The 16633-nt window shown below is 42.1% G+C and overlaps 1 protein-coding gene across 1 annotated transcript in view; it reads left to right on the forward strand.

The window, feature by feature from the left end:
* Positions 1 to 2747: 2747 nt before the first annotated feature.
* Positions 2748 to 16633, forward strand: part of LOC140199135 (uncharacterized) — a 162969-nt gene continuing 149083 nt past the window's right edge. The window contains exon 1 of the mRNA XM_072260713.1: positions 2748 to 2860. The gene's annotated coding sequence lies outside the window, so the exon portion shown is untranslated. The remainder of the gene's footprint in view (positions 2861 to 16633) is intronic.

The raw sequence follows: 16633 nt of genomic DNA on the forward strand, positions 1-16633 counted from the left end.
GCAATGAAGACAGTTCTGAGGAGGTTCATGAAAATTATCCCGAGAATGAAAGGGTTAATGTATCAGGCATGTTTGATGGCTCTGGGCCTGTACTCATTGGATTTAGATAAATAGGGGGATGAGGCTGGCAGGATTTCATTTGAAATGTAAAGCATATTGAAATGCCTGGATAAAGTGAAGTGTAGAGCACTGCTCCCTCTAAGTTGCGTGAGTGCGCAGCCACACAGTAACTGCAATGCTTTACGCATGTAGTCTTTGTTGCCGTGGAGCTGCAATAAAGAGATGCGAAAAACTTTATGAAACATAAGTGATATTCTTTGTTGTACGATATTTCATTATACCTTTCAATTAATAAATAAAAAAGTATGTGATTTTTCAATTTTAGCTCTAATATGTTTCCAATAGTGGGGGAGTCTAGGACCAGAGGGCACAGCCCCAGAATACAAGAATGTTGCTTTAGAACAAAAATTGAGGAGGAATTTCTTTAGCCAGAGTGTGGTAAATCTGTGGAATTCATTGCCACCAACAGCTGCGGAGGCCAAGTCACTGGGTGTATTTAAAGCTGAGTTTGATAAATTCTTGATTAGTAGGGGTGTCGAAGTTTACAGGGACTCGACAGGGGAATGGAGTTGAGAGGGAAATTAAATCAGTCATGCATGATTGAATGGCAGAGCAGACTCAACGGGACGAAAACCTGATTCTGCTCCTCTATCTTATGGTCTAAAGAAAATCACGTGTCACCTAATTACATTTCCACTCAAGAAAACAATTGTCAGGGGCTCCATGCAGAATGAATTATTAAAGAAACCATAAGGCAACAGGCCCAGATGGAGTACCTGGTGGGGCACTGAAAACCTGTGCCAACCAACTGGCGAGTGTGTTGAAAGACATTTTCAATATCTCATTGCTACAGTCGGAAGTTTCCATCTGCTTCAAAAAGGCAACAATCAGTGCCCACGAAGAGCAAGGTGAGCTGCCTTAACCACCAGCACTCATATCTATGGTGATGAAGTGCTTTGAGAGGCTGGTTATGGCTAGAATCAACTCCTACCTAAGCAAGGACCTGGACTCAGTGGAATTTGCCTATCGGCACAATAGGCATACAGCAGATACCATCCCACTGGCTCTTCACAAGGCTTTGGATCACCTGGAAAACACTAATGCTTGCTATATATCAGGCTACTGTTTATTGACTACAGCTCAGCATTCAACACAATCATTCCTACAGTTCTGATCAAAACGCTACAAAACCTGGGCCTCTGTACCTCTCTCTACTACTGGATCCTCGACTTCCTAACTGGAAGACCACAATCTGCACAGATTGGAAATAACACTTCCACCTCACCGATAATCAACACTGGCGCACCTCAGGGAATTGTGCTTAGCCCATTGCTCTACTCTCTCTACACCCATGACTGTGTGGCTAGGCATAGCTCAAATGCCATCTATAAAGTTGTTGATGACATAACTATTGTTGGCAGAATTTTGGATGGTGACGAGAAGGCATACAGGAACAAGATAGATTAGCTGCTTGAGTGGTAATGCAGCAGCAATCTGGCAGTCAACGTCAGTAAGACCAAAGAACTGATTGTGGACTTCAGAAAGGGTAAGACAAGTGAACACACACCAGTCCTCTTCAAGGGATCAGAAGTGGAAAGGGTGAGCAATTTCAAGTTCCTGGGTGCCAGCATCTCTGAGGATCTATTCGGGGCCCAACACATTCATGCAGTTACATTAAAGGCACAACAGTGGCTATATTTCATTACGACTTTGAGGAGATTTGGTATGTCACATGGACAGCATTCTAACTGGCTGCATCACCGTCTGGTACGGGGCGGGGAGGAGGGTGCTACTGCACAGGATCAAAATAAACTGCAGACAGGTGCAAAACTCAGTCAGCTCAATCATGGACACGAGGACATGTGCCCCAGCATCTAGGATATCTTCAAGGAGCAATGCCTCAAAAAGGTGGCACCTATCGTTAAGGACCTCCATCACCCAGGGCATGCCGTCTTCTCATGACTACCATCAGGGAGGAGGTATAGGAGGAAGAGGTACAGTCGACGTTTCACGCCGAGACCCTTTGTCAGGACTTACTGAAAGAAGAGATAGTGATAATTCTTTAAGAAGAGATATAAGAAATATATATATATATATATATATACATACTTCTTACTGTTTTTACTGTTACTATTATTTACTGTTTTTACTATTTTGTATTGCAATGTACCGCATGATAAAAAATTTCACGACATATGCCAGTAATATTAAACGATTCTGATTTAGATTCCATTTAGGGTCTGAGCCTTAGTTGCCCTCATGGGGTGAGAGATCCCACTGATTTACTATTCCTGCTAACAAGATCCCTCTTGGTGTTCTTTTCAATAATGATATTGCTCTATATGGCCAGTAAATTAAAACTGCAGACGCCTCGATGAGGCAGTAGAGCCACGGATGATCTTCTTTCATATATATTAAAAAAAACACCCGATCGTCATCAACACCGGCAATTATTTTCTTACCTCATTCCATTCCGAGGAAACTGTATTTTCGTCCGTTGCCATGGAAATGCATGAGCAAAAAAATTGTTTAGGAATAAATCAACATGTTGGCGTTTTTTCCCGCTCCCGGTGGAGAGTATGTATGCGTGTTTTCCCCACATTTTGTATACGCTTGGGGCTGGATAAAAATTGGAGTTAGTGGGTTGTTCAAGTGGCCGGCTGTCCGGTGCAGGGTTGCAACGCAGCGCCCAATAGGCTGGCGAAACCTTCCGCCTCTGGTGTTTGCAGGCGGCAGTTTCCTCGCGAGAAAGCCCATGATGCTGATGGATGCACTGATCATCTTCATCAGGCGTTCGTGGGTAAGAGAGAGAGAGAGAGAGAGAGAGAGAGAGAGAGAGCGAGGGGGGGGGAGAACAGCGCCATCAGGCAAAGAGGGAAACGCTCGACCGCCTTTGCTCGCCGCCCGCTCTCTGTGTTTGTGCGCGCACTTACGGATGGAGGCTGACCGGGCCGCCTCAGCGCAGCCCGACGGTAAGTGGCTGTGTCGTGCTTGCTGTATTAAATCGCCGAGCTCCGCAGCCCGCGCCCTCTCGTTGTCCACGGGAGCAGACCGTCGAAAATGGTGATGTTTTGGGCCGTTTGTCGCTCTAGCGTCTGCCTCTCGCCTTCTGCCGACGCGCTGCGGCCGCCGGACACAAAGCCTTAAACGCGTTTCCTTCGCCTTAAAACCGATCGCAACATTTTATCCTTTTCAAATAAGAAAATTATTGAAAGGAACCTGACGAAAACAAAAAAAAAGTGTCGAACGCGAAACGTAGTCAGATCGTGGAATACATATCGGGCTGTCTCTTCCTCTCCCTCCCTCTTTCTCTGAATCTCTCACTCTCTCTCTCTCTCTCTCTCTCCCTTCCTCCCCCTGTTGGGGAAAAGCTTGTGTGGCTTTTCTTAAACGGCGGTGGATGTGGAAGAAACTTAATTCGGATCCCCCCCCCCACCTTTTCTCTTGTATTCCTCATTGTGGCGGCTTGTTTCGTTTAGTCGCTGTGGCCTTCGGTTGGAGCAACGGCTCTCACCGCAGCTCTTGACTCCCAGCCCATTCGCCACGGCTGATAACCCCAACCTGACTCATATCGCTTGAAAATCAGGTTTTTTACCTCTGTATCTTGCCCAGAACTTATCATCATTTCAACTAAAGTTTGGGTTTTTGATAACCATTTCTGCAGAAGTTCAGAGTTACAGAATGCTGTGGAGTAAAACACCAGTGCCATGTTTTTTCATGATTTATGGTGGATATATGCATGATGCTGGGTTGGGCATTGTCCTTTCCTGAAAACGGAGAGTTAAGTTTTTACAATTTATTCTGCCTTTAGGAAGAGCTGAGTACTTTTGTACACTGTAAAGGAGGCCAGAGCAGCTAATGTTTTAGTTCCAAAAAATGAATGTGATATCTATTGTGCTTATATGCTGATTCTGCATTTATCTTAAAAGAGTGAAAGACCATAACACATGAGAGCAGAATTGGGTCATTTGATCCATCTAGTCTGTTCTGCAATTCCATCATGACTGAATTGTTATCCCTCTCAACCCCACTCACTTGCCTTCTCCCTGTAACCTTTGATACCCTGACTAATCAAGAACCTGTGCTTTAAATATACCCAATTACTTGGCCTCCACAATTGTCTGTGGCAAAAAAAATTCTACAGATTCACCACCCTCTGACTAAAGAAATTCCTCCTCATATTTGCTCTAATTGGACGTCTCTTTATTCTGAGGCTGTGCCCTCTGGTCTATTGGATGCTCTTCATAGGTTAACCCTTTCATTCCCTGAATTATTCTCATGAACCTTCTCTGGATCCTCTCCAATGCTAGCACATCTTTTTAAGGGGTCCAAAAGTTCTCACAGTACTCCAAAGTGCAATTTGACCAATGCCTTATAAAACCCCGGCATTACATCTTTGCTTTTATATTTTATTCTCAAAATTAATGCTAACATTGCCCTCCATACCACAGACTCAACCTGCAAGTTAACCTTTCAAGAATCCTGCACGAGGACTTCCAAGTCCCTTTGCATCTCTGATATTTGAATTTTCTTCCCATTTAGAAAATAGTCTACACCTTTATTCCTTCTACCAGAGTGCATAACCTTGTACTTCTCCACACTACATTCTATCTACCTTTACTCTATTCTCCTGATGTGTCCTCTTGCAGACTCAATACTACCTGCCCCTCCACCTACCTTTGTGAAAACATTCCCAAAAATAGTAGAAATATTTCCAGTTTTGTTCAAAAATCATTCACTTGCATATTCAGGTAAAGGCGACACAAAAAGTAATTAATTTTTCTTCTGAGGTATTTGGATTTTCACTCAAGTGTCACAAACAAAAGAAAATCTGCAGATGCTAGAAATTGAAGCAGGACACACAAAATGCTGGAGGAACTCAGCAGACCAGGCAGCATCTATGGAAAATAGTACTGTCAACGTTACAGGCCAAGACCCTTAGGCAGAACCCTTCAAGTAAATGTCCTTGGATCATAAATGTGAGAGAAGTGAAAAAATGAGGCTCAAATCTGACCAAGGAATTGATTTTGGACTTCCAGAAGAGGAAGTTGAGGGAATACATACCAGTCCTCATCAAGGGATCAGAAGTGGGAAGGGTGAGCAATTTCAAGTTCCTGGGTGTCAACATCTCTGAGCATTTATTCTGGGTCCAACATAGTGATGCAGTCTTAGAAAAGGCACAACAGCGGCTATGTTTCATTAGGAGTTTGAGGAGAAATGGTATGTCACCAAAGGCACCTGCCAGATTTCTCCAGATGTATCATGGAGAACATTCTAACTGACTCCATCACCATCTGGACCACTACATAGGATCGGAAAAAGCTGCAGAAAATTGTAAACTTAGCTAGCTCTATCGTGGGTACTAGTCTCACCAGCATCCAGGATACCTTTAAAAGGTGATGCTTCAAGAAGGCAGCATCCCATAACCTAGTCCTAGGTTACGGACTCCCATCACCTAGGAATTGCCGCCTTCTCATTGCTACCATCAAGGAGGAGGTACAGGAACCTGAAGACACACACTCAATGTTTCAGGAGCAGCTTCTTCACCGCCATCATCATATTTCTGTATGGATAATTAACCCATGAACACTACCTCAGTATTTTTCCCTCTCTTTTTGCACTACTTGTTTAATTTGTTGTTATATATTACAATTTATGATTTTATTACTTTGTATCGCAATGTACTGCTGCCACAAAACAACAAATTTCACAATATATGCTGGTGATATTAAACCAGATTCTGTTTCTGAACCACCATTGTGTACTGTCCTGTTCTGTTGAAACTGCCCAATGTGTCAGATTGTCCTTGGAAGACAGAAGTTGCTCCCAGTATATCTTTAGCAAAAGCAGGTGTTGTTATGGCCTCCATTACAGGCTGCAGCTTAACTTTAAGCCATTGTAGATGATTCAATATTGCAATCAATTCAATTGTTTTTGCTATTGCTACCTCGTCTTTTTCTCCTCGTGTCTTCTTCTGCAGTCCACTTTCTGTTCATTTGAACCTCTTCACACCAGAATGTTGTGCTCTATATAACTGAGCCCTATATTAACTGGCATTGTTATGATTCCTTTGGCTTAGGCATCATACCCTCTCCATCAAATTCACCATTCCCTCGGAATCTCACTGTCCATCCAAAATATTTCTCTGTTTCTAACCAGTCCTTGAAGCTGATGTCCCCTCTGAAATCCATACCCTTTTTACTGCATGTTAGGATCAATCTTTCTGTAAATCCATTGTTTAGCTACAAAGTCTGGCCCTCATTCTCAAAAATAAATCAGGGTATTTGCAATTCTGTTGCCTTATTTAGTCCTGAGCTGAATTTGAGTCCCATATCTTTGATCACATCACCCTTCGCTGCCTTGCCTTAGCTTGAATGCTGTCGAAACTCATCATCATCCTTTATCTTCTCCACTCTAGTTTAATGTTCTACCATCCATCATATTTTGTACCAAGTTAAAGTCGACCTTACTGTCATGAACAACTAAATGTACAGATAAGCAGTGTTCACAATAAATAAACATAAATTAAACCTAAATTATGCACAATCACTATAGAAGAACACAATCTGTACCACAAAAAAAACATTGTGGTGCTAAGTGTTCATAGTGTTGCTGTTATGAGGTATTGATTAGGGAGATTAGTTCAGGAACCAAATTGTTGAAGGGAAGTAGCTGTTCTCGAACTTGGTGGTGTGAGTCTAAAGGCTTCTATACTTCTTGGTAGCTGCAAAATGTGGAATGGTATGGGTGGTGGAGATCTTTGATGATAGATGTTGCCTTTTGAGTCATTGCTTCATGTAGATTCTACCATTGGTGGGGAGGGATGTGCCCCTGATGTATTGGGCTTAGTCCACTATCTCTGCAGCTTTTTGCTTCCCTACACATTGAAATTGCTGTACCAGGCCATGATGCAGTCAGTCAGGATGCTGTCAAGAGTACGTCTGTAAAGTTTGATTAAATGTCAAAGAGAAGTTTGAGCCTCCTTAACCTCCTAAAAAAAAGTAAAGAAGCTGGCATGCCTGCCTTGTGATTGCATCTAAGTCCAGTCTATTCAGTGCACTTGACCATTTTTCACTTACTAGCACTAGCTGTAATGGCACCGTGCTTTAAACATCCTCATCCTTGTTTCCAAAATCTTCACCGATCTTACAATTCCCCCATCTAATCTCTGTATCCAGCAGCACCACAGCACAGCATTTAGAGTTGCTGAACAGCTCAAAGGATGCTGACCTCGATTGTTGATTCTAAAGTTTTCTTTGACTACATAAGACTTATCCCAAGTAATTGGATTTTCTGCAATGTTACAAAGATGTGCTGTTAAGATCATTGTACATGGTAAATGATCCCAGGTGTAGATGGGTGCTGAAAGAATCAGAGGAGGGAAAAAGTCATGGGCGGGGTGGGGAGAGAGAGTTTGTTTGTGTTCGGAGGGAGTTAAGAGGGAGGATGGAATTATGCTGAGACCTGGCATAGACCCAATGAGCGGAATAGCCTTTGTGTGATAAGAAGTTAGAAGTCAGTTGGTATATGTAGTTTGTTCCTCAGGAAATGATAACCATGTTTTATACCTTTTGAAAAGTTTAAATTGTGCGATGCAGCATGTTTTAAACTCACTGACTCTTTTTTTACCAATACACATCCCTGTATGCACTGCAGTTCATTGCTTCATTCAGGACATGAAATGTTTGGCTTGTAGAACTAGTAAGTCTGGGATCTGGGTTGGGTGGACAGGCAGCAAGTCTTACAAGCAATGGACAAAGAGGTCAGACACCCTGGTAGCAACCAAGATGAAGCCCAGAGGCAAGAAAAAGAATTGGCTGGATGATCTGGCTAAGTGCAGTAGACACCTGCTGTTGGAGAATCTACAATAATGTGATTTATCCTATCCATTGTAATATATCATCTGATCAGCATTGCAGTCATCCTTCAAAGCAGAATTACGCTTTTCAGTTAGCCCTATGAAAAGTATTATTGCTTGCTTTCAATAAGCTATTTTATTCCATATAAGATTCATGTTATAAATCATCACTGTTAAAATGCTGAATGTAAATGAATAAACTAGCAAAAAAAACATAATGTTTACCAACCTATGATATACGGCATAGAAATCTTAATTGCAAGATTTCTATACCGTAGAGAATGGGTTAGATAAGTGGTCAATCTGTACTTTATTGAACCTTCTGTGTCACTAAATTTGCCCTGTAATCTTCATATTGATATTTCTCTAATGCAGTGCAATATCTTCAATATTTATTTTCTGTCATGCCACTTCAATAGTAAATTGTACTTTTGTAGGACCTTTTGCGTAATAAACACAAATGTGATACACTTTAAACAATTTGACAAAACCACACAAGGTTGCATAACCAAACATTTCAGATAATAGTAAAGTTTAGAGTCATTGGAGACGTAAGGTGGTAGGATAGGAAACTACAGAGAGCAGTTCAGCAATGGAAGGTACATAATAAGGGGCCTCCTCTTCCTTAGAAGTTTGCAAAGATTTGGCATGACATCTAATACTTTAACAAACTTCTATAATTGTGTAGTGGGGTGTATTGACTGATTATATCACAGCCTGGTATGGAACCAAAAATCCTGCAAAAAGTAGTGGATACAGCCTAGTCCATCATGGGCAAAGCCCTCTCATCCATTGAGTACATCTACATGGAGCTCTGTCACAGGAAAGTAACTTCTATCATCAAGGATCCCCACCACTCAGGTCATGCTCTCTTCTCACTGCTGCCGTCAGGAGGAAGGTACTGGAGCCTCGGGACTCACACTACCACATTCAGGAATAGTTATTACCCCTCAACCATCAGGCTGTTGAACCAGTGGGGATAACATCATTCAACTTCACTTGTCTCATCATTGAACTGTTCCCACAGCCTGTGGACTCACTTTCCAGGGCACTTCATCTCATGTTCTCAATATTTATTTATTCTTTTGTATTTGCACAGTTTGTTGTTTGTCTGCACTGTTGGGGGCGGTCTTTCATTGATTCTATTATGGTTCTTGGATTTATGAGTATGCCTGGAAGGAAATGAATCTCAGGGCTATATCTGGTGACAGATATGTACTTTGATAATAAATTTACTTTGAACTTCTGAAGAGGAGCATAGGAATGTTGTGGAACTAAAGGATGCTTCATTATGGAGAAGGAGCCCAGTGTGCCTGATGGTAGACCATGCCCATCAGTTCTATTTCCTTACAACATATTTTCTCTCAAATGATCAACCCTATTTTTATTTTTTTTTATTCTTTTGTTACTTTCCTATGGGGGGAGGAGAAGATAGCAGTGCGACGCAGCGCACGCGGCTGCTCCGAATTCATATTGTATTTGTTAAATAGGGACCATGCACAATCCTGATTTGATGGAGATGGATGTGAGAAGCACGGAGGAACATCTGGAGAAACTTCTGAAATGCCTGCTTCGCTGCTGCTGCTACTGTGCGATCGAGAATCTCCGGAGGGGAAGGCCCCAAATCCTCAGCTTTGCCTATTGCTGGGGCCGGGTTCGAAGCACTCGGCAGAGATGGTGTTCAGTGCTCGGTGTCGGAGGGCTGGTTGGAAGCTCGAAGTTTTCGGATGGACTCAGAGTCGGCTTTAGACGGGTGCTTCCAGGGTGCTGCATCAGCAAGTTTGCGACGCTGGAGGTTCATGGCAGGGAGGGTTTCTCCCTTCTACCGTCTGCGTGAGATGATGGGACTTTCGAGAGGCTTTGAGACTTTTTTTTTACCGTACCATGGTCTGTTCTTTATCAAATTATGGTATTGCTTTGCACTGTTGTAACTATATGTTATAATTATATAGTTTTTGTCAGTTTTTTTAGTCTTGGTTTGTCTTGTGTTTCTGTGATATCATACTGGAGGAACATTGTATCATTTCTTAATGCATGCATTACTAAATGACAATAAAAGAGGACTGCGTGTCCTCATAGTCTAATCTAATCTATACTAATGAGCATTTTCACAATGTTAAGTTATTCTACTAACAACTTCTGGGAAGTGGGAGAAAGCTGGAGCACCTGGGGGAAAGCCACAAAATCACAAAGAGAAAGTGCAACTTACACAGAGACTGGACCAGCTATCAGAATAAAGTTGAGTTCCTGGAGGTGTGAAGCAGCAGAACTAACTTCTGTCCCACCAGACTGACTTTTTCAAATTAAAACAATTTGTTTAAAACTATAGTTAAGATAGAGCCTTGACCATGGAGGGAGACAGTAAAAGAGGACAACCGTTAAACAGAAGTGCCACTGGTAAGAGCAGCTGCAGTTGTCACTTTCTGGTGGTTACTGAAGACAGTGCAACTCCATGGAGATTCAGTGGTTGGAAAGGCTCTGTTCACCAGGGAAACACTAAACCTGTGCTCAGTAGACCACAAAGAGACCTTTGCTACCAGTTCAGTGTCACCACTTCTTTTATTAAGGGAACTTCCCACTGAGATTTACTGAAGTAACTGCATACAGGTGTTTTTTTTTTAATTTCAGCTAAATTTAGCGAGCAGGTATTTATTGCAGCCCTTTGTGGAATATTGTGAGCAAATCTGTTTTCTATATTATGAAATGCATATGGAGGTGCTGGAGAATCTTTGTGGGATTATGCATATCAACAAGGTTGAGCAGATGGTGTCTGTTTTCAAGAAATGGAAAGTTTGAAGGTTGTCCTGTGGGAGCACTGTGAGGGTCATGTTTTTTGACTTCTCCAGTGCGTTCAACACCATTCACCCTGCTCTGCTGGGGGAGAAGCTGACAGCGATGCAGGTGGATGCATTCCTGGTGTCATGGATTATTGATTACCTGACTGGTGGACCACAGTACGTGTGCTTGCAACACTGTGTGTCAGACAGAGTGGTCAGCAGCACTGGGGCTCCACAGAAGACTGTCTTGTCTCCCTTTCTGTTCACCATCTACACCTCAGACTTCAAATACTGCACAGAGTCTTGCCATCTTCAGAAATTTTCTGATGACTCTGCCATAGTTGGATGCATCAGCAAGGGAGATGAGGCTGAGCACAGGGCTACGGTGGGAAACTCTGTCACATGGTGTAGGCAGAATTATCTGCAGCTTAATGTGAAAAAGACTAAGGAGCTGGTGGTGGATCTGAGGAGGGCTAAGGCACCGGTGACCCCTGTTTCCATCCAGGGGGTCAGTGTGGACATGGTGGAGGATTACAAATACTTGGGGATACGAATTGACAATAAACTGGACTGGTCAAAGAACACTGAGGCTGTCTACAAGAAGGGTCAGAGCCGTCTCTATTTCCTGAGAAGACTGAGGTCCTTTAACATCTGCCGGACGATGCTGAGGATGTTCTACGGGTCTGTGGTGGCCAGTGCTATCATGTTTGTTGTTGTGTGCTGGGGCAGCAGGCTGAGGGTAACAGACACCAACAGAATCAACAAATTCATTCGTAAGGCCAGTGATGTTGTGGGGATGGAACTGGACTCTCTGACGGTGGTGTCTGAAAAGAGGATGCTGTCTAAGTTGCATGCCATCTTGGACAATGTCTCCCATCCACTACATAATGTACTGGTTGGGCACAGGAGTACATTCAGCCAGAGACTCATTCCACCGAGATGTAACACAGAGCGTCATAGGAAGTCATTCCTGCCTGTGGCCATCAAACTTTACAACTCCTCCCTTGGAGGGTCAGACACCCTGAGCCAATAGGCTGGTCCTGGACTTATTTCCATCTGGCATAATTTACATATTATTATTTAATTATTTATGGTTTTATATTGCTATATTTATACTCTATCCTTGGTTGGTGCAACTGTAACAAAACCTAATTTTCCTCAGGATCAATAAAGTATATCTATCTATCTGTCTATAACAATAGAGTAGATGTGTAGGGGATCTTTAAGTCTGAGGGTACGTGTAGAACTAAGGACAGGGTAATTTTGCTCAAGATGGTTAGAGTAAGGAACTGATTACGATGTGAAACGGTCTGAGAAATGGCATAGATGTAAGGGAATGTAGATATGCTTCTGAGGGAGTAAATGATTGAAGAATCCATCAGTAAGGGTTTGATGAAGAATGGTGGAGGGGTTTATGTGGATCATAAATACCATTAGAGACCTTTTTAAGTCAAATGGATTGCTTTTGTGCTTCAAATGTATTTTAGCCTTGGAATTTGTAGGTCTTAATTAACATTTCTCACCTATACCAGAGATTCCTAACTTTTTTTATGCCGTTGACCCTGACCATTAACCGAGGGGTCCGTGGACCCTAGGTTGGGACCCTTTGCCTTACACTGTTTTTCTTACGACAAGCAACGTAAATATTGGCTAGAGCTTGCAGTCATCATCAAAGCTCAGCATGTGCTGTTGGCCTCAGCCATAAATATGTAGAGTTGGTGTGGATTTTTCTCTCTCAAAAGCGGGAATTCTTATTGGGTACTTTCTTCAGGAGAACCATAGCTTACAGCAACAGTGATATCTCAAGTTAAACTTGAAGATTTATGACAGGTACTAAAATGGGACATTTTCCACTTTAATATTTTCAAATTTTATTATTTATACATTAGAATATTGATATCAGGCTTTGATGCTGAGTTCATTTGATATAAGATAAAGTATCATAAATACTTCTATACATTAGCGTTTTGAAATATTATTATGAACTAGTTGGAGGACATCGAACACCCAGCTCTTATTTTGAGGTTGTTCAGTAAGCAGTGATCAGATTTCCTAAACTGTGTTCTGGACATGGAGTAGAGCGGCATTCCTTATTGCAAAATAATAGTGGTCTAGTGCATTGGGACCTCTGATGCTACAGGTTACGTACCAGTGGTAATTGGGCAGAGACTCTTTGAAGCTAATCCGGCTGAAGAAATCAAGCCTGGTTGCAGAGGGTCACAAAATTAGTCAGCTCCATCCTGGGTAGTAGCCAACAAAGTACCCAGGACATCTTCAAGGAACAGTGTCTCAGAAAGGCAGCATCCATTATTAAGGACTCCCCAGCACCTAGGGCATGCCCTTCCTCTTCGTTACCATCAGGTCGGAGGTACAGCAGCCTGAAGGCACACACTCTGATTCAGGAACAGCTTCTTCCCCTCTGCCATCCGATTCCTAAATGGACATAGAACCTGTGAACACAACCTCACTTTTTTAATATATTATTTCTATTTTTGCATGATTTTAATCTATTCAATACACCCTATCCTCGTTATATGCGAGGGATACATTCCTCGAAGTTGACGCATAATGTGAATAATTATTTAAATAGAGAAAATAGGGATGCGTTCCAGAGGGCTTCCTAAATATGTTTTATCTGTAACTTATTCACATTTTTATACCAATATGACACAAAAGCAGTACTACAAGACAACATTTGTATTATATTTAATCAGTTTAAGGTAATATTCAATGTAATAAATCATAGAAAGTTAACATTCTCTGGTGTATAGTACTTACCAACAGTGGCAGGTGTGTTCACTCCGGGAGATGAGTGGTTGTTGTGTCAGGCAGCTTTACACGGATAAGGTGGATGGTTGTGGTCGTCAGGATAATATCAAGCACAGCAAGGGTTTAAGGAAGACTCACAGAACTCTTAGAACTGCCGGCAGCAGAAGATTACAGCGATTTGCATAAAGAGTTGAGGGTTGTTTGCTTGGCAGCATTTTGTTTTTCAGCATAAATTTGCTTGTAGGGAAGAAGGGTTTGCGGCAGGGAACAACTGAAATGCTGATTCCGTTCTAAACATGGGTCTGTCTCCACCGCCATTTGTGTCAAGTGTTCCGACTTTCACCATTCCCTCACCGTTGGTAAAGTCCCAGGATTTACAAAATCGTCTGTTGCTTGCAGGATCTGAGAGATAGTTTCTGGTAAAAAAAAATACGTAGGCCTTGAATGTGGATCACACCTTGGTCAAGTGGCTGAATCAGCGATGTTGTGTTAGGCAGCGGGAGACGCACTGTTATGTTAGGATGAATGCTGTCCAAATGTTTAGGATAGGCTGGCACATCCACGATAAGCAACAAAAGAACTTTAAAGGCAAGATTCTGTTCCCGACAGTAGCGTCCCAGAGCTGTGTTACCTTCAGCTGATGCCGCGCTGCTTATAATTTCCAACTTTTTTTCAAGTATTAAAGCAGTTCTCTGCCGCTCGGCTGACAGCCCAGGACATGACATCGGACGCTTAGGAGGCATAGTTAAATATTTCAAGCGCAAAATCACTGCACTGTAGGTAAAACCAACAAAAGTTTAAGATCGCACATCCACACCTTGCCAAAACTAATGTGAGAGTGGCGGGAGTGAAATTGTGAGGCGCGTGCACCTGACTTGTATGGTGGGAAAGCACTGCTTCTCATCCCAACAGAGAGACTGTGAGGCGTGCGCACGTGACTTGTATTGGCGGGAAGGCAGTGCTCCTCGCTTAACTGAATTTTGGACGCATATAACGAGATGTTGGTAGAAATAGGTTCCTCACATAACTGTGAATCCGCATAGTCTGAAGACGCATATAACGAGGATAGGGTGTATACATATACTGTAATTGATTTACCTTTTAATTTTTATTTTTTCCTTTTATATTATGTATTGTATTGAACTACTGCTGCTAAGTTAATAAATTCCATGACACATGCTGGTGATAATAAACCTGATTCTGATTCTGAAGGCCCCAACTGATTTGAAATGCGTCGGGGTGGACTGTTTCGTGTTTGGTGATGGCAACATGCAGTATCTCAAGTGCTGATTACAGTCTGCCAATGGTGGTATGGAAACTGCAGTTGGGATTGTGGAGGAGAACTCTCTTGGTAAATAGAATGGCCAGCACTTGATTGTTAGGTGTTCTAGGTCAGGTGAACATGAGTGCAACAAAACCACTACATTGGAGCACCACAAAGAGTTTATCATGGATGCCCCCGCCAGCCCCCCCATCATTTGCCTTTTCTGAATCAGCAGTTCGGTCTATCCTACGTCACCACCTTGATGCAAAAATTTATAATCTGGACTTTCTGTTAAACTGGGATATTTCAGAACTTGTTTTAAAGAGAAAGTATAAATATCATATTCCCTTAATATATAAAGGACACAGTTTGGCCCGTCAAGTTTATGTTGGTTCAGAAAAAAAACATTTTATCCCACTTATATTCCTGCACCCGATTTTTTTTTTCTCTCTCTCTCTCTCTCTCGCTTTCTGTCTCTCTCTCTCTCTCTCTCTCTCTCTCTCTCTCTCTCTCTCTCTGCTCTCTCTCTCCTCTCTCCTCTCTCCTCTCTCCTCCCTCCTCCCTCCTCTCTTCTCTCTCTCCGCTCCATCAATTTCACTCTGGGAGAATTGTGGAATTAGGACATGGAGAGATTGGAGTCTATGCTTTAATGGAGAGAATAGGATATGAATAGGGTAGAGGTCGGTACAGCTTGGGAGAGCCTGATAATTTTTAATTATCTCAGTTGTTGCCTATGATGGTTGTTTAATTCAGTGCAGTGCTCCAACATTCATCACTCCTGGAACAACTTAGTTTTCTAATAATGCTCCACTGGTGTAGCTACCGGAGCTGCTGCCTCACAGCCCCAGTGACCCGACTTCAATTCCTGACTTCCAGTGTGACCATGTGGATTTGTGCTGGAAGCTCCAATTTCATTGCAAATTGTAAAGATATGTGAGTTGCTTGGATGCCTGGCCACTGTAAACTGGCCCAACTGAGTAGCTGGGTGCTAGAATCTGGGCAAAGTTGAGTGGAAACTGGTGAGAATAAAATGGGATTACCATATGCCAGTGTAGACGAGTGGTTGATGGTTGCTGTGGACCTGGTGAGTCAATGGGTCTTTTACATGGGACTATGTGTAAGACATGATGAGTTTCTGCACAAATCCATCCATGACTCATCTAATAATAATAATTAATAATACTTGATTGATCTTGAGTGGGAAATTCTTTTGTTACAGCAGCAACAGTTGAATAAAGTAACTTGAATTTCTGGAATGACAGCATAGAACACAGAATTGGTTTACTCCATTTCATTTTGGAAATAAGTCTACATTTGTGAAAAAAAAATAGAGATTTAAGATTAGGGAAGAATCTGCAGAATTACATTCAAATTATGTGGCCATCAGTAGTTAGACTAAGGGAAAAGATGATTCACAATAAGAATAGCTTAAAGCAGAGGCCTGGCGAATGTAGTCAAGAATTTTAAATGGTGGTTTTGGTGACCATAGGTCAGTATGAGGGAGGGATGCAAATTAGAGCAAAGGTAGCAGAGTCTAGGGTAACAAATTTTATAGAAGGTGAAAAGTGGGAGTCTTGTAGGAGAGTTAGCAATTTTAATATTGCACAATTAACAATTTGGTCACTAATTTCGCAATATGAAAATTGCTAAGTATCTTGCACTTTACTACAAATTTCACTTTAACTTTTCTAATGTAATCAGTTCAATCAGAAAAGCTTTCATTTTGAAAATTGTCTGATGGGTTATTCAGTACAGACTTGAAAGGCCAAGAGTGGATTTCTCTGATCTACCTAATCTCATGCACAAATTAAAGATGAAAGACACGGTAGTATACACAATACTAATGTGTCAGTAGCCTCACATTGAATGGTAGACAACCAGTCTCTAATCATTCTTTTTTCTTTC

This window comes from Mobula birostris, chromosome 6 (genome assembly GCF_030028105.1).
Source record: "Mobula birostris isolate sMobBir1 chromosome 6, sMobBir1.hap1, whole genome shotgun sequence".
Lineage (NCBI taxonomy): Eukaryota > Metazoa > Chordata > Chondrichthyes > Myliobatiformes > Myliobatidae > Mobula > Mobula birostris.